This window comes from Budorcas taxicolor, chromosome 20, assembly GCF_023091745.1.
Source record: "Budorcas taxicolor isolate Tak-1 chromosome 20, Takin1.1, whole genome shotgun sequence".
Classification (NCBI taxonomy): domain Eukaryota; kingdom Metazoa; phylum Chordata; class Mammalia; order Artiodactyla; family Bovidae; genus Budorcas; species Budorcas taxicolor.
In genome coordinates, this window is record NC_068929.1 from 39,525,658 (window position 1) to 39,545,358 (window position 19,701).

The 19,701-nt window shown below is 41.4% G+C and overlaps 1 protein-coding gene and 1 non-coding gene across 2 annotated transcripts in view; one reads left to right on the forward strand and one right to left on the reverse strand.

The window, feature by feature from the left end:
* The window catches only part of EGFLAM (EGF like, fibronectin type III and laminin G domains), a 187,378-nt gene that overhangs the window by 145,060 nt on the left and 22,617 nt on the right, over nt 1-19,701 (reverse strand). The gene's annotated exons all lie outside the window — the stretch shown is intronic.
* On the forward strand, nt 4,658-4,764 carry LOC128066283 (U6 spliceosomal RNA). The gene has a single exon (XR_008201189.1). It is a non-coding gene; the product is annotated as a U6 spliceosomal RNA (small nuclear RNA).

The following is a 19,701-nucleotide window of genomic DNA, read 5'->3' on the forward strand; positions in this document are numbered from 1 at the left end:
CCATGCACCTGTCTCTTGGTTGCCAAGCTTCCCATCTCTTGGTACAACTCAGCTCTCACCACATGCAGGGCTCATGGGCAGAAGACACCAGTCAAAGTTTGACCAAGAGGAGAGAGAGAGTTGTGAGAGTGCTGAGAGGGGCCCCACTGGTCAGCAGGGCCTCCCATCCCTGAGAAGCATGGACTAAAAGGGGCAGGAATGGGACCAGCTGAGTTTCAAACATTAAAAGAACATTTTGGCCATGTCACTTTTATATGATAAAGGCTAGCTTTTTCTCCTTTATAGTGATTGTTAGAGGAGAGAAGTTTTTAAAAAGGCTACTTGAAAAGAACATGGAAGAAGAAGTCTGTTTATTCCTAAGGGGACACCTCTTTAACATCTTTTTCTGGGAAAGTATTCTTTCCCACACAAAACTAGGGGGATGGAATCAGTAGGCCTTCCCCAGAAGCTGAAAGCAAATTGAGAACCAAGAGTATGAGCAGATCAGAGAAATAACAAGAGAGCAGTCAAGGTCACGAGAAGCCACATCCAGCCCTCAGGCCAGACTCAGCTACAAGGTCCAGGGCAGTGTAACTCTGCTTGTCCAAAATACTAGAAAATTCTGACTAGTGAGTTCATAGACTCTTCAGCTTATGTTCTCTTGAATGTCTAAGCAGTTTGAAATATTTAATTGGTTGGACAACTACCCAAAGAGACAGATCTTTGCCAAGAGAATTATATGCAAAGATCAGCAGCAATTTTTTCAAAGCTGCCTAAGAAAATGGAGCCTAATACAGATCCATGAGCTACACCAGGTGCCAAGTACAACACACAAACACACAAAAATAGTACTATAACTATCTGTTACTTAATAACAACCCCCAAACTTAGTGGCTCAAAATAACTGTTAGTTATTTATTCATGATTCTTCAGTCTGGACTGGGCTTTGTGAAAAAAGCTGTCTCTTGCTTCACACAGTGTCAGTGAAGTTGGCCTCCCAGCTGGAGGCTGGAGGGTTCACTTTCAAGATGGTGGACTATCACTCACAGGGTAGCTTGCTGGTCCTGCTACTGGCTGGGAGACTAGCTGGGGTTGGCAACCAAAGATCTTGGTTCTTGCTGTTAGCTGGGTTTATTGATTCTCCTACATGCGGCCCCTTCATGTGGTATTTATACTGGGCTTTTCCATAATGTGGTGCTCTCAGGGCAGGTAGACTTCCATGTGCAGCTGGCTTTTGCCAAAGTGCAAAAAAACAGGAGCTTTCAGGACTTCTAAAGACTTAGGCATAACATTGACTCAGCATCACTTCTGCATCAGCTTCCAGGAGAGGCTGTAGAAGTCCATAAATACCCACAGGGAGTCATGGTTCATCAGGGACTGTCAATGTAACAGATAATTTCTCACTAGTCTGAGAAATGTCATATACTCTGCAGCATAACTTCAGTGCATACATAAGTAACGAATGAAGTGAAAGCCACATGAAAGTAAAAATAATATAATATAAATTATAGAACAGCAACAATGGCAGCAATTGTATCTCAGTGAAGTGGCCCTGAACATTAGATATTAAACTTTAATAGTCAACATTGTAGAAGGGCCGTAGCTTCTCTGGGGGCCTAGAGAGTAAGTCACAGACAACCAGAACATCAGCCTAAATCAAGAAGCCATTGAGCCTAAAATATTTGCTCTGCTGATTCCCTTTGTCTTAGAACAGATATTACCAAGTAACTAAATGTTGAACTTAGATTTGTGGATCGACTAATAACTTCGTGCTCCTTCAAAAGAATAGTATCTTGTAAAAAAGAAGAAGAAGAAGAAAAACTGTGGTAATTCAAATTAGATTTCTGTTCACAAGGCCTGCTGCTGCTGCTAAGTCGCTTCAGTCGTGTCCGACTCTGTGCGACCCCATAGACGGCAGTCCACCAGGCTGCCCTGTCCCTGGGATTCTCCAGGCAAGAACACTGGAGTGGGTTGCCATTTCCTTCTCCATCACAAGGCCTAGACTCTTACAAATCAAGTAACAATATAATAGGCTCCCACCTATTGCCATGATAACTAGCCAATATCAAAGATCTCAGTAAGTCAGAAGACTATCCTGACTACTACTCAGCTTGCTGCCAATTATGATAACCATGCCCACCAAATCTCTGATCATTAAATGTTGCTTCTTGGTCCATGTAACCCTGAAATTCCAGCATTCCCACTGAATTCAGGGACCTCAGTTTGATGGCAGCAGTTCCCATTGCCATTTCTGGTCTGCACAGCAGAGCTCTTCAAGGATGCCAGGGCTTACCTAACAAATGATTTCCTCACTGCTTTGGTGAAGAAAGTGTCCTCTGAACCTTTCTGGAATCACAGTGTGCAGGCCTTACATAATAAATCTATCCTAATATTCAAATATGCCTAAGTTGTGTCCCCTCAAGTAAGACACAATTTTTACTGTTGGTAGTTTGTTTGTTTTTGTACTTAATTCATAAATCTCTTCTCAAGACATTAAGACATGTCAGATATTTTATCAATTTCATTTTGCTGAAGACATATCATCCAGAGCCTGCTGACTTCTTTCAGTTTGGACTGGTTGCCCTCTTTATCTAAAGTACTTATCATCCTAGCATTTCCTCTCCACCATTGTTCTGGGATTCCTCCTATCACTCTCCTGGGCTGGATTTCCTGCTCCCTGCATCCTGTGCCCTGCCTCTTGGTTCTTTCTAAGTTACCTGTCTTGTTTTGGTGGAGTCATCCTCCAGTAGCTTCCTGAGGAAAGGCATGAGAGATGTAAATGCATCAGGAGTCTTATATCCTCACCCTTGATTGATAGTTCAGCTGGGTATGGAATTTTGAATTAGAAATCATTTTCCTTCAGAAGTTTGAAGTAATTGCTCCACAGTCTTCTTGTTGTCAGTATTGTTGAAGTCCAAAGCCACCTCTTTTCTTGACTTTTTCTGTGTTTTTGTTTTTACATTCTAAAATTTTGTAGCATTTCGTCTTCACCCTCTGGTTTGGATCTGTTTTCATGTGTGGACCTTTTTGAGCTACAAATTCATGCCCTTCAGTTCTAGAAAATATCTCTGAATTATTGCATTGGTGACATCTCCTGCGGTTTTTTTTCCCCTGTTCTTCCTTGGAAAAATACTTGTTATTTGTCTATTTGATATCCCAGATGGGGCACTAATTCTCTTTCCTTTCCTTTTGCCGTTTCTTTATCACTCCCAAAGCGAAAGTGGAAGTAGCTCAGTCACGTCCAACTCTTTGCAACCCCATAGACTATACAGTCCATGGAATTCTCCAGGCCAGAATACTGGAGTGGGTAGCCGTTCCCTTCTCCAGGGGATCTTCCCAACCCAGGGATAAAATCCAGGTCTCCTGCATTGCAGGTGGATTCCTGCATTGCAGTTTAGCCACCAGGGAAGCCCTTAAAGATTTCTCTTTTTAATCCTTACAGTGAGTTTTGATTTCTACATCATATTATTAAAATCCCAGAGCTCCTTTTGCCCTCTGGTTATTATGTCCTTTTATATAATATCCTGCTCATGTTCTATGGTTGCAATATCTGATCTTTCTAGGGATCTGAGTGAATCATTTTTTTCTTTTACATTTTCTTTTCTTCACATAGTCTATTCCTTTCAAGTCACTTATTTCTTTCTTATAATTTTTGTTTCTATTTTTCATGTTAGAGGCATTCTTTAGATGCCTAGGAAGCCTTGATTATCTGCTCACAATTAAATGTTCAGGAATCAAAAGCTCATTGTAAACTTTGTATGTTAGTGGACTTCTTGACTATGAAATTTACTGTGGCTGTTTCAAGAGTTTCCAATATCAACATCAAGTCTTTCCTCTTAGGCTAGTCAAATCCCAAAGAAAGATTCTCCTATATCCTACCTAAAGGGGAAAGTCTGCCTGCCAAAAATATGGGAGCTGAGTAAAGAAGAAGACTATGAAGTCTCAGCATTCTGTGTACACATACTTTTCAATGTGGTACCCATCTTAACTGTGATGAGTGCCACAGAACTTTTGCTTTACTAATCTTGGGAAAGGAATGGGGAGGAACTGCCCAGCTATGTAAATGTTAAAAAGATACCTGGGACTCTACTTCTTAATCATACTTTCATCACTTCTTTTTATCTTAGCTCCCCAACTCACGTCCTACTTCCAGAAGAATCCAGTGTTTCCAATCTCTGGAAACTTAGGAGATTTCAAGATGTAAATCTGATAGGCATTTAGCTTTCCTTACTGACAGCTTAGGACTGTAGTTTCTTAAGTCTATTAAGTCATTTATTACTCTTACATATACCTTTCAGCTTCAAGAATTCAGTGGATGTTTCCCTACTCTAATTCTGTTGATCGTTTTGTTTTTAAAAAAAAATAAAAAACATATGGTGCAGTGGATAAGAATCTGCCTGCTGATTCAGGAGACACAGGGTTGATCCCTGTCGAGGAAGATTCCACATGCCATGAAGCAGGTAAGCCCAGGCACCACAACTGATGAAGCTCATGTGCCCCAGAGCTTCTGGAACAAGAGAAGCCACTGCAATGAGAAGCCCACACATTGCAATAAAGAGTAGCCCCTGATTGTCACAACTTGAGAAAGCCATTGTGCAGCAACAAAGACCCAGAGTAAACAAAATAAGATTAACTATTTTAAAAAAAACTCAAAAATATATTTTAAAAAATACTTTGAGTGCTCGCTTCGGCAGCACATATACTAAAATTGGAACGACACAGAGAAGATTAGCATGGCCCCTGAGCAAGGATGACACGCAAATTCATGAAGCGTTCCATATTTTTTGTCAATGTATGGGAAACCAATACAGTACTGTAAAGTAAAATAAAGTAAAAATAAAAATTTATTAAAAAAATACTTTGAAATCATTTTAGTGGGGCTTTGACTAGAAGTAAAAGTACCTGTGTGTTTAACCTCTACCCATTGTCCCAAACATTTGAGCAGAAACTCAAATCAATATTCTTCATATATATGATCAATACTTATTTAAGACAAGCTGCTCACTGCCTAGGGGATTATGAAAAAGAGTCAGTGATTCACAGGCTTCAGCTTTAGTTGTCTTGCCCAGCAATTCAACTCTGGCTCTAAACTTATATAGCTCACTCAGTAAAACTTACAACCCCACCCCCTCCTAAAAAAAAAAAAAACTTTGGGTCAATGGACTCATCTCCTTACAGGGCATTTCAAGAATTCTTTTGTTAACAAGAATTCCACTTGAGGATTTGGTACTCTCTATGAGAGATGTTCTTCAGAAGAACTATACAAAAATGATCTTCATGACCCAGATAACCATGATAGTATGATCACTCACTTAGAACCAGACATCCTGGAATGTGAATTCAAGTGGGCTTTAGAAAGCATCACTACGAACAAAGCTAGTGAAGAGGATGGAATTCCAGTTGAGGTATTTCAAATCCTAAAAGATGATGCTGTGAAAGTGCTGCACTCAATATGTCAGCAAATTTGGAAAACTCAGCAGTGGCCACAGGACTGGAAAAGGTCAGTTTCCATTTCAATCCCAAAGAAAGGCAATGCCAAAGAATGCTCAAACTACCACACAATTGCATTCATCTCACCACTAGCAAAGTAACACTCAAAATTCTCCAAGCCAGGCTTCAACAGTACTTGAACCATGAACTTCAACATGTTCAAGCTGGATTTAGAAAAGGCAGAGGAAACAGAAATCAAATTGCCAACATTCACGGGATCATAAAAAAAGCAAGAGAATTCCAGAAAAACCTCTACTTCTACTTTATTGACTATGGCAAAGTCTTTGACTGCATGGATCACAACAAACTGTGGGAAATTCTTCAAGAGATGGGAATACCAGGCCACCTGACCTGCCTCCTGAGAAATCTATATGCAGGTCAAGAAGCAACAGTTAGAACTGGACATGGAACAACAGACTGGTTCCAAATTGGGAAAGGAATACATCAGGGATATATATTGTCACCCTGCTTATTTAACTTATATGCAGAATACATCATGAGAAATGCTGGACTGAATGAATTACAAGCTGGAATCAAGATTGCTGGGAGAAATATCAATAACCTCAGATATACAGAAGACACCACCCTTATGACAGAAAACGAAGAAGAACTAAAGAGCCTCTTGATGAAAGTGAAAAAGGAGAGTGAAAAAGTTGGCTTAAAACTCAACATTCAGAAAACTAAGATCATGGCATCTGGTCCCATCACTCCATGGCAAATAGATGGGGAAACAGTGGAAAGAGTGAGAGTCTTTACTTTTTCAGCTCCAAAATCACTGCAGATGGTGACTGTAGCCAGGAAATTAAAAGACACTTGCTCCTTGGAAGAAAAGTTATGACTAACCTAGACAGAATATTAAAAAGCAGAGACATTGCCAACAAAAGTCCATCTAGTCAAAGCTACGGTTTTTCCAGTAGTCATGTATGGATGTGAGAGTTGGACTATAAAGAAAGCTGAGCACAGAAGAATTGATGCTTTTGAACTGTGGTGTTGGAGAAGACTCGAGAGTCCCTTGGACTACAAGGAGATCCAACCAGTCCATCCTAAAGGAAATCAGTCTTGAATATTCATTGGAAGGACTGATGCTGAAGCTGAAACTCCAATAGTTTGGCTACGTAATGTGAAGAACTGACTCATTGGAAAAGACCCTGATGCTAGGAAAGATTGAAGGTGGGAGGAGAAGGGGACGACAGAGGATGAGATGGTTGGATGGCATCACCGACTCAATGGACATGAGTTTGAGTAAGCTCGGGGAGTTGGTGATGGACAGGGAAGCCTGGCGTGCTGCAGTGCATGGGGTTGCAAAGAGTCGGACACGACTGAGTGACTGAACTGAACTGAACTGAACTGATGAGAGAAGTTCTGGTAACTACAATTGTCTTCATCTTATATTTCCAGTGAAATTTTGACATCCTTGTGATAGTTTAAAACTCTTTAGGCAATAGCTCAGCTGCCTCCTGCCTTAAATCCTCACTGATTGAGGAATAATGAGAAAACTACAGTAGACTGATAAGAGGGGTTAGACTTGGGAAATGTTTTTCTCTTTAAGAAGTCCTTTAAAGATACCCCCAGAAGTGTTCTGGGTAAATCTCAGGGACAATGGGTGTATTTTACACAATTTCACAACTTGCTAGTGCTTTTCTTACTTCCTCTGTGAAATGGGAATGAAGACCCTCCCGTGATCTTTTCTCATGAGCAGCTGTGCTTTACGAGTTAAACAGTAGCTGCTAAGCCCTGGGATTCTAAGGGTCCAGAATGAGCTCACTGTTGAATCTGGGCTATCAGGGCATGAAGACAGTTAGGGAGTAGCAGGAGTAGAGACTACTAATGAAATCTTCACTTCAGGTATACACAGCCTGTTCAGAAAATTACCCTGGAGCTGAAATAACTGAAATAAGGCTTTGTCTCTTACCGGGTATGAGGGAAGATTTTGAAAAATCTATATCATCCATTTTACAGTTATTTGAACATAGGAAGAAAGGCTTTTTATAAGGTGCTCTTTTTTTTATTCTTGGACAACTCAAAAACAAACCTCTTAAAGAAATAGTCTGAAGTTTCAAGAGTCTGAGTGAAGAAGTGCCTCTGAATTGTTGTGAAGAGATGAACCCAAAGAACAGAAATATAAATAAGCTATATTTTAGAAGGAAGCAAGAAATTAATTTATTGGCTCTTTTGTGTGACAATATTTATGGTTATATTTATTCTTTCATTATTTTTGTACAACCTTATAAAGTGCAAGTCTCTCAGTCATGTCTGACTCTTTGCGACCCCATGGATATACAGTCCATGGAATTCTCCACACCAGAATACTGGAGTGGGTAGCCGTTCCTTTCTCCAGGGGATCTTCCCAACCCAGGGATCAAACCCAGGCCTCCTGCATTGCAGGTTGATTCTTTACCAGCTGAGCTACAAGGGAAGCTGTACAACCTTATGAGGTAGTCATTATTATCCTTCCCTTCACGCAGATAAGAAAATGAAGGCTAAAGATTTGATTGGCCACAGCAAGAGGGTGTCCACACTAAGATCTTGAATGTCAACTTGCCTGACTCCCAAGTCTATGCCAGGTCCATCACTATAACTTCAGAGGAATCTCAGACCTGGATCTCAGGTTTATATTATGAGATCTACACTTCTAGTTGAGTGATCTATCACAGGATTAAGCTGGATTTGGGGGACTATCGGGATGGGAGAGATTGATGCCAACTGCATACAGGCACTGGACAAGTTGCCTGGCACAACACAATGAGTTGATCTAGCCATTGCTGATAACCAGATCCCCCCAAACTCACAGAATTTAACAGGCATCAATCCTCAGACCCCTCTCTTTGCCTTCCCATATCATTTTTATCTTCTTCCACCCTCCCTACTTTCAGTTCTCACAAGACACCAGCAGTAGTATTTTACCAGATTTTCTCTATGAATTCTAGATGTCATAATGCTATTTAAAGAACCTGAGCTATAAGCCACATATTGTTATTTCTCCCATCTTAGAAAAACTTCTCCTGACTCAACTGTTTTCTGGTAACTACCACCATTTTTCTTCCCCTTGGCAGCAACACTCCCCAGAAAGAGCTGTCTGTAGCCACTGTCTTCCCTCCTCTCATTTTCCCTTAAATTTACCTTGGTCAGAATTTTTCAAAGTCACCAATGTCCTCTATCTGTGCTAAGTCCAATGGCCAGTTCTGCATCCCCACCTCACCTGACTTATTAACTGTGTTTGCCAGTTGATCACTTGTCCTCCTGACATATTTCCTTCTCTTGGCCTCTAGGACACCACCCTTTCCTCGCTTCTTCCTGGTTTCACCTCACTCCCTTTAAGCAGCTTCTGTTGGGTCCTCCTTATCTCTGATTTAATGTTTTAGTACCTGCGCTCCTTTCTTGGATGATCTCTGTCATGTGCGTGAACGCTCAGTTCCTAAGTCGTGTCTGACTCTTTGCGACCCCATACACTGTAGCCCACCAGGCTCCTCTGTCCCTGGAATTTTCTAGGCAAGAATACTGGAGTGAATTGCCATTTCCTCCTCCAGGGGATCTTCCTGACCCAGAGGCTGAACCCGTGTCTCCTGCATCTCCTGTACTGGCAGGCAGATTCTTTACCACTGAGCCACCTAGGCAGCCTGATCTCATCTGCATTTGGCTTTAAATATCATTGTTTGGGCTTTGACCTCTCCTCCAAACTCCAGACTCGTATTCAACTGCTTTCCTAACATGCGGATGTCTACCAGGCATCTCAGATGCAACACACCCAAAACAGAACTCCTGATGCCAACCACCACCAAAACCCACTTCACCTACAGTCTCCTTCATCCAAACTGACACAGTCCTTCTAGTTGCTTGGACTAAAAATCTTAACATCATTCTTGCCTCCTGTTTTACTCACACCTACATCCAACACATCAGAAAATCCTCTTGGCTTTATCTTCAAAATAAAGCCGCAACTCAAGCACTCCTCACCACCCCTGCTGACGCATCCCAGCCTGAGTCACCATCTTCTTTCTCCCAAAATACTGTGATGGCTTCCTAACAGGTTTCCCTGTTTCTGTGTTTAACCCCCTCACATCTAGTCTCCACACAGCAGCCAGAGTGTTATTTTAAAAAGAGAATCCAACCAGGCGATTCTTCTGTTCAAAACCCTGCAGTGGTTCCTCACTTACTCAGCATGAAAGTGACCCTCGAGCTCTTACCCTCTCTGGCCCCCGATTGATTGTAACTCTGTTCTCTCATCTCCCACCACTCAGCTCCAGATGCTCCGGCCTTTCGATACTCCTGCAACCTGTCAGGCACACTCCCACCTTAGGATGTTTTTCCTGGCGGTTCTTTATATTGCTAACTCACTCACCTCCTCGGAGTCTTTTGATCTTCTCCGTGAGACTGACCTGACCATCCTACTGGAAACGGCAGCCCACATCTGTCCCTGCCTAGCTCTTCTTATTCCGAACTCAGAAGTATTTCTCGTTCTTCTATGGCACTACTAGTATCTATTTACGTATTTATTTGCAGGCTATTGTTTATTGTCTCTCTCTTCCCTCAGGAATAGAAGCTCTATGATAGCAAAGATCTGTGTCTATGTTTGCTCATTAGGGATCTCCTGTATCTTGAACAGTGCCCAGCACGTAGCAGATGCTCAGTAAATAGCTGCCAGGTGACTCCTGTCTGCCACCTTGCTAGGAGACTGGGCAAAGACAAGCCACACTTACGTGTTTGCCAGGATGTCCTGAATTTTATTCCAACTCACTGGGGTTTACGCTAACTTCTTTATGTAAGCTACATAGTATGTGGATGCTTTACAGGTAAAGAATAACAAGTGGAAAAGGGAACACTATAGAAATAGAATTTTTATTTTTTCACATTAATGGACATCTGAGGAAGCAAAGTCTGGCCTACACACTACTTTTCTTTTGTGTTGCAAAATACAAGCCAAAGCCCAGGGCTGTAGCAACCCAGAGCAAAATCCCTGGGCCATATTGCCTCCATTCATGACTTGTCCCTATCACTCACCTGTTTTTACTCATCTGTAATTACTAACGGGACTTCCTTAGCTTTTCTGTGCCTCAGTTTTTTCAACTATCAAATGGGAATAATAGTTGTACTTGTATCCCAATCTTGTATAAGGATTAAATTAGTGCAAAGTACTCAAAGTAATGCTTAATCTGTAATAAACATTCAATGATTTTGGCTAATGTTTGATAAATATAGAGATTTTATATTTACATGCAGAAGTCTCCAACCTCCTGGATTGAATGCCTGATGATCTGAGGTGGAACTGATGCAAAATATAATAGAATAAAATAAAAATAATAGAAATAAAGTTCCAAATAAATGCAATGCCCTTGAATCATCCCCAAACCATCCCCCACCTCCAGTCCGTGGAAAAATTGTCTTCCACAAAACTGGTTCCTGGTGTCAAAAAGGTTGGGGACTACCGTTTATGTGTATTTGCACAACTTAATGGAAGTAAACTTTCATATTCATAGGCATTCAAACAGCTCTCTAACAGAGTACTTAATGCCTTAAATTTACTTAAAGCCCCAACTTACAAACTTCCATTAAGTGTTTTACAGCCCCCAAGATGGTCCAGAGACAGAGGCTTGGGAAAGCGTGGGCTCACTTGGACTGAGCAAGGGAGCTGTCTGTAGGCTGCCACATTGCAAGGGAGCAACAGAGAAGTAGAAGGAGTTGAGATGCCTTTTGTGTCTCCAATCAGATAGTCGTGCAAAAGAGTAGCTAGGAAATCATCTCCGAAGATAAGTCAGACATTGTTCACATATGGTTGGAGCCACATTATTCAAAACCAAAGCCTCTGAATAATGCCAACTGTGGTACAGAAGGAAAAGAAGGAAACATCAGAGATGCATCACCAGTAAAGGTTCTTAGGTCAAGCATGATACCAAGTCATCTGTCCCCGCCTCTCAGCCACAGCTCTTCTCATACCCATCTTATTGAGCTTGGAGAGGTTTTCCACTCAAGGCTTCATAAACCCTTGAAGATATCAGCTTTCTGGAAGCCATTCTCCTGGTCTGCACACAATGTGGCTTTGGGCTGAACAGCACTGGATGCTGACTGAAATCACTGGACAAATGTTGTCTTTGGACACTCATGGAGTGTGCACCCCACTGCAGGCTGTCTCCTCCTTGGCTGCTTCTCTCTACCTGACACCAGGGGCAGGAAATGGGGGCAGTTGCCCTGGTGGCTCAGAGGGTAAAGCGTCTGCCTGCAATGCAGGAGACCTGGGTTCGATCCCTGGGTCGGGAAGATCCCCTGGAGAAAGAAATGGCAACCCACTCCAGGATTCTTGCCTGGAGAATCCCATGGACAGAGGAGCCTGGTGGGCTACAGTCCACGGGGTCGCAAAGAGTCGGACACGACTGAGCGACTTCACTTTGCTTTGCTTTCCTTTGCCCAGATATAGTTCTGATGGTTTGAGGCTTTCAGCACCCAGAAGTTATTGGAACATCTCCCAGTGCTGGTATTTGGACAGTGAACCCAGGAACAATACGTGTAGCCCTTCAGGACTAATCGAACTTACTAATGAATGAGTCTCACTTTTTTTTTCCCCCCGCCTGAGAAGCTAGACTTTAAACATCAGGTAATTCCCAAAGAGTCAGGACAGACTCAAGGAGTCAAGCAAATTTGAGTTAGAACAGAAATCTTTCTTCGAAGGTTTCCCCCCATTTCTGATATGATTTATGGTTCATAAATGCTAGTCTGGAGAAAGAGTCCAAAATCCAGTGGGCAAAATCAAAAGGAATAAAATACCCAATGACTGCTTTAATGCTAAAACAAAATTGTGTAATCTGAAGTTCATTGCCAAGATATTTTTTAAATCCTTGGAATTTCTGTTTCTGAGTAAGTAAATAATAATGATAAATGTCTTTATCGGGTAAAAGGATGACTCTTTAGTAAAAAATAAGATCCATAGACCCTACTAATTTAAGCTATAACATTATCTTTTTATTTTTCTAAACTTTGTATTTATTTATTAAATTTCAGACTTCACAGAAAATTTGTAAAAATAGTAGAGTTCCTATATGCTCTTCACCAAGCTCCCCCTAATGTCAACGTCTTACATAATCTTAGCACAATGATAACATCCAGGAAATCAGCTGGTTTAAATATTTCTAACTAGAGTCCTTATTCAAATTTTGCCCATATTTCTACTGATGCCCTTTTTCATTTTAGAATCCAGTCTAGGATCCTATCTTGCATTAAATTGTCATGGCTCCTTAAACCCCTCCAATCTGCAGCAATTTCTAAATCCTTCCTTGTTTTTTATGACTCTGATACATTTGAAGAGTACTGGTCACTTATTTTGTGGAATATCCTTCAACTCGGTTTTATGAAATTTCTTCGTGATTCGATTGAGGTCATATATTTTGGGCAAGAACCATACAGAAGTGACGCCTTTCTTAATTCATCATATCAAAGGTTACAGAATGTCAATATGTCTTATTACTGGTGCTGTTAAACTGGATCATTTGGATACAGTGCTGTCTGCCAAGTTTTTCCATTGTAAAGTTACTATTTTTCCCTTTGGAATTAATAAGTATCTTTGGGTGGGGAGATATTTTTTTTCCGCTTCTCTTCAAACTTTGGAAATGTTCATTGATGGATCCTGCCTGCATTCGTTATTATTGTAGCATTTGACTAATAGTGATTTTCTATTTCTCTCATTCCTTTGACATTTATTAACTGGAATTCCTGTGTAAAGAAGATGCCACTCTCTTTAAATAAGAGGCAGCTGAGTATATTGTGAGGCCACTAAATCTAGCTGAAATGGACTTCAGAGTTAAACTGACCTCTGTTGGAATTCAAATGATTCAATTTACTGGAGTACATATCTGTAAGTTGATTATATTCTCATCATCAAAACTTAATAATTGCTTCCTGTAGAACAATTCTTTAGCTTCACTTAGATTAGTTAAAGCAATAAGAATCAAGAGATTTTTTTATCTTTCTGCCTGGATTTCTCCTATGAAGGGACTGGGTAGAAACCACTCTTTTTTTCTAACCTGATGCTATCAATACCCCACAGACACCATTTTCTCATCCACACATCATTTCTAATGAATTTCCTGACCACGAGTGTTGGATGTAACCAGATGTAGATGTGTGAACTTCCCAAAGTGTCTTAACAATGATTCTTGGGCTTGTTTCTGATTGTATATTGCAGTTTCAACAGCACAAACCCTAAATACGTAACAAGTATTCCTCTACATTTCAGAGTTTCTACTTGTACTACCTATAATGTGATATTTGCCTTCACAAAGTAGATAGCATAAAACTATGGTCTTTCAATCCACAGTCAATTGAGAAACACAGTTAGCTTAGCAATGGAATACATTCTGCCTTACTTGAGCATTTTTCCTACTAGAAGTGTGGGAGGTAGTTTATACTAGCTGTCTGATGACCACCATCGTAATCTTATTTACCATTTGGGTGCATTCTGGGTATGTAGAAAGGTTTATAATTATATCTGGAGAAGGAAATGGCATTCTACTCCGGTATTCTTCCCAGGAAAATCCCATGGACAGAGGAGCCTGGCAGGTTAAGGTCCATGGTGTCGCAAAGAATCAGACATGACTTAGCAACTGAACAGCAACAATAATACAGTCATAAATTTCAAGTCAGGATCCTCCTCTCAGTTTCAGCCTAATGTTTTAAAATGTCAATTAAATTCTAATTTGCAATTGGCTCTTTTCTAACCTTTTCTGTGCGGTAAAATATTGGAACTCTCCTAACACACCACTGGCCGTCCCCATTAGACAGTGTGTCCATCTATACCTCCTTCATCAGTCGTATATATTTTTAAACTTTTGCAGTGTATGATGATAAAACACCCACTCAGTCAAAGATCAAGCATGGTCCTTCTCTGTCTTGATTACCAGCACAAACATGCTTTCCTTTTCAAATCCAAACTCATAAAAAGTTCATCAGAGAGCCCAGATCACTACAGCATTCCGTGGATTTTGTTTTGTAATCAACTGTCCAGGCACTTTGGTTACTGGTTAGTGGAATCTACCTGTGGGTCTTAGGCATGGCATGTTGCCATCAGTGTGAGCTTTATTACAAGCAATTCATGATTAATCATACCAAAAAGTGTTAAGAGTGATTTGCTGTTTAAAAAATAAGTCAAGGTAGATACACTTTCTTGAAAGGGAGCGGAATAGAAGAATCATAGCTAGACCCAAGACAAACCTGTAAAACCTACAGCCTTTCTTATCTTTCTTAACAATGGAAATGGTTCTGTGTGGGAGACTCATCCTCTGTGTGTCATTTCAGGATGGCCCTTGTAGAGGTGCACTGGAGCTTTTATGTTTATACTGTAAAGTCTCACCACACATATGTATTTTATTTATAGGCACTCAAAATACGTACTTGGCAATCAGCCTATTAGATTACTGATAAAAAATATTCAACCTCCCCATACTCCAAAATGGAAAGAGCATCATGTCCCCACCCCTTTGACACAGGGTATGGCCATGCGCTTTGCTTTGGCTTCAGGGTAAGCAGAGTGTATCTGCTGACCCGCTCCTTGTCTTTAAACTTAGCAGTATTACTCCAACAGCAGACATGGTATTATAAGAGGTTTGATATGGTCTGTGCACTTGGGCTTGCCCCTTGTGCCTCTGTTATCGTCATGACAGCCCCTTCAACCAGAACAGACATAAGACAAATGTGGGACTGACCGGAGTCTAAAATGTTACAATGAGTCAAGCCCAGAAAAACTTGCACCTTGAAACAGCACTGCCAGACTGGGTCTAGCCCCAGCCAAGTTGCAGGGACATGAGTGAGGATAAATAATAGCTCTTATAAATCACTGAGTTTTGGAGTGGTTTGCTATCTAGTAACACTATAGCTGATAGATGGAGTAATAAGGAAAATGAAAGAAACATCAATATGAAGGGTTCCTAATGTGTGTGCACCTGGAGCGAGCCTGAGACCAGGGTCTGGAATCTACTTTTTCTTAATAGATATCCATTTCCACTTGCATCTCCCAGTGTGCATATCAACCGCACAGAATGCTTACCGAGAAATATTAATACCTTCCTACAAATGGCTCCCTAAATGGGATCACATGTGTAGACATCAAAGCTTATACACTATACTTTATGAAGAATAAAGACTTGCAAGGATAATTTTGGTTTCTTGTGTAATTTAGTAAGATGCACTGACATTAGGCAATAACCCCATAAAACCTATAACTCCACCATTTATATCTTGAGGAACCACACATGAAGTCCCCAAAGGTATCTTTGGGGTTGATAAGGAAAAACATGCTTTCAGTGTGGGTAACTGTTTACAATTAAAGTGTTTCAGAAATAGAAGACGACCTTAAAGGGGAAATTGTTGGCAACCAAGTCTCCAAGCAGTGCCTGTACAATTACAGCACTAATCATTTAAATAACACATTTAAAATTTACATCACGTATGTGACTAAATTTAATCCTTGCTGTAATTCTGGAGGCAATAAGTACTATTCTCCTTTATTTTGCAAACAAGGAAACAGAAGTTCAGAGAGGTTGAAGGTCTTATCTAAAGTCACACAACTAAGACTGGGATTCAAACCCAGGTCCTCTACCTTCAAATCCCATGTTCTTCCCACCACACCACTTATGAGGACAATTGCAACCCAGCCCAGATTAGAAAGCAAAAGGTCTTCGTACTTTGAAACACTAGACAATTAAAAGATCAAAAATAAAAAGGCTTATTAGACTAGAAGTTCTGGTCAACCGCAGTACAAACTCCTCTGAGTGGAAATGAAAAGCATATGGAGTCAGAGGTTTAAAGGCAGAAATAAAAGCTGCAACCTAAAAACAAACAGAACACAAGAAAGGAGCTTTCCAACAGAGCAGTTTTTCACAAGGGCAAATCTCTGTTGTGTGTTCCATAGAGAGATGAATAGACAGAGAGCAGGAATGGATTTATTTTTAACAATTGTTAATGGTTCTCCATAGAAATATCAACTATCTCACCAAGTATGATAATAATAAATGTTTACATAACTTGCTATAATATTATGCCCTTTCCCTCCAACACTGGCCCAAAATTTGACTCCTCCAAATGTTGGTCTTGATTAATCACTGGCCCCCACTCCCAGCCCTGGCCAACCTGCTTACACATGTATATATAAAATTTTCCTAATATCAACACGTGCCTTTGCAAAGTGGACTTAAATTGTCTATACATGTACATGTGAGCACTGTCCTCTCCGTATGTCTGTAATCTTTGTGCAGTTTTGATATAGGAATAACAATTAACTCGATGACTGCGGGTACTTGGTTACTGTTGAAGAGCAAAATGAGGGGGCATACGTGCTTTATAAATGGGATGGACTGCATAATCTGAGAGATAAAAGCAAACTGTGAGGTTGCCTGCTCCTGCGGGAGACTCACAACTAAGAAGCTGAATTTTTCAAGGTTTTTCTGGTAGACTTTTTGTTTAGGCCACGGAGACAGTCACATGAAACATGACAAAGCCATTCTTCAAACAAACTCTTTGCCCTGTAAGAACAAAGGGGCAGTCAATGAAACCGAAAGGCAACTCGTTTAAAACAGATAAAAGATAATGCTGCCCTTTATTTTTTTTTTTTTTTTTTAGTCCACTACATAATTAAGAATTTGCTGCGCAGGAAATTGTGAAAGCAGTTATTAGCTCTAGTATTTTAGAAAAGAATTTGACTAAGAATATAATCTTGTTGGGGGAAAAGAGGAGATAGATTCATTCTTTGTTTAGAATGAATTGCTACTACCTGTGGCCAAAGTGCCTCTTTGGGCTCAGCATTTCAAAATGGAAGAGCAATATTCCCCAGGAGCAGTCCAGATGCCATGTGAGAAAACCTCGACAGGTTTTCTCATATGGAGGATGTCAGGGCCACCTATCCTGCTGTTATTTCTTGTCATGGAGCTCCAGTGTACCACGGAAACCTGAAAGGTGATCCACAGGAACACGAGAGTATCTCTTTGGAAGTGAGAGAGGGTCAGGTGGAATTCCCTTCTTCAGCCTGCACCACCGAAAGTGCAAATAAAAATGCTTAAAGAGTGGCTTCCTCTTTCCAGTTCTGAACACACAAAGCTGAAGATTTTTGTTGCTTCCTGTCTATCAGCAACCCTTGGTATACGGTTTATGGCGATAAGATGTGTCCCCAGCAGGTTAATCACACTCTCCCGGTCATGTCCCCTGAATGAGGCAAACCATCTTCATTCCACTGCCATTTTGAATTGGAATAATGACAGGCATTCAAAATTCATACTTTTTAAACTGTGGTGTTGGAGAAGACTCTTGAAAGACCCTTGGACTGCAAAGAGATAAAACCAGTCAATCCCAAAGGAAATCAGTCCTGAATATTCATTGGAAGGACTGATGCTGAAGCTGAAGCTCCAATACTTTGGCCACCTGATGCAAAGAAGCGACTCATTAGAAAAGACCCTGATCCTGGGAAAGACTGAAGGCAGGAGGAGGAGGAGTAAACAGAGGATGAGTCTGTTGGATAACATCGCCAACTCAATGGACCTGAGTTTGAGCAAGCTCCAGGAGTTGGTGAAGGACAGGGAAGCCTGGCGTGCTACAGTCCATGGGGTCACAAAGAGTCAGACATGACTGAGCGACTGAACAACAAGGACAGGTATGCATTCCCCAGACATCATTTTGCCAACAAAGGTCCGTCTAGTAAAAGCCATGGTTTTTCCAGGAGTCATGTATGGCTGTGAGAGTTGGACCATAAAGAAGCCTGAGAATCAAAGAACTGATGCTTTCAAATTGTCATGCTGGAGAAGACTCCTGACAGTCCCTTGGACTGCAAGGAGATCAAACCATTCAATCCTAAAGGAAATCAACCATGAATATTCATTGGAAGGACTGATGCTGAAGCTGTAGCTCCAATACTTTGGCCACCAGATGGGAAGAGCTGACTCATTAGAAAAGACCTGATGCTGGGAAAGATTGAGGTTATGAGGATACGGGCATGACAGAGGATGAGGTGGTTGGATGGCATCACCAACTCACTGGACATGAGCCTCAGCAAATTCGAAGAGATAGTGAAAGACAGGGAAGCCTGATGTGCTGCAGTCCAGGGGTTGCAAAGAGTCAGACGTGACTTAGCAACTGAACAAGAATGCATCCCCCAGATATGACACCTAAAAGGAACCTGCCACAGGCTGCTGGAGACTACCCTGTCCTCATCGGTCAGCAACCTCTCCTGTCCCTCTCAGGAGCAGACACGGCAAGTGGCAACACAGATGCCAGAAGTCCGGTAAGTAGAGAAGCTGATGGTGGTGCATTGAGCAGAAAAGTAGAAAACCACCTCCTCCTGAAATCCAGACTTCAGTGTGATGTTTGGCAAAGTTGGCCAACCTGGACTGAAAGTGAAAGGAATGAGCCTATGGAGGTGTGTGCATACACAGTCATATTTACCTGCCTTACTCCACCAAGCATTTGAAGCAATGGAATAAAATAGGATTTATGCCCTCAAGGATAGTCTAATCCAGAGAAAGACCTGTCCATGCATCTCTGTAACACAAGACAGGCCAGGGGAAGTGTTAGAAGAACATACTGATCATGGCTGGGTTGAGAGGGGAAAGCAGATTTTTGGGTGATCAAAGAAAGCTTCATGGAGAAGGTGTTGTTTGAGCTGAGCAGAGAACACAGAATTTAAATAGGAGGCATGGAAAACAGAGAACTCCCTGAAGAAAAAATGGTATGAACACAGGGAGAAAAAGAAAAAGGACAAGATGGCTTGGAGAGTGGTCAGTGATTCGTTTTGGCCAATACCCAGATCCACCTCCAGTGTTAGTTAGTAAATAGTGGGAGGTCCTTGTGGATAGTGGTGGATAAGAGTATCTGCTGCATGCCTTATGCAAGAAGCTTCACCTCTCTTTAGCATTAGCTGCCAATGCCCATATCCCCTTGGGGAATTAACACTTCCAGAAAGCTGACAGCCTGCTCACCTCTGCAGAAGGGCTGACAACATGTGCTTGGCTTGTGGGTAGGGCCGGGGAAAGGTGCTGGGGAATTAACATATTAGAGCAGCCCTCAAGCAATGATGTGTAGGAGCTGGTGGAAAACTGGCCCAGTTCCTTGCCCTTGGTGTACAGCCCTGTTGTACAATCTCCCAGAGGGTCTGTGGCTGCCCCCAGTGGTAATCACTTGTTATCCATCACTGACACCCCTCTCTTGCTGTTATCACAACCCCCTCCCTCACCAGGGTTCTGAGTATTCAAGTCTTTGCCACATGGT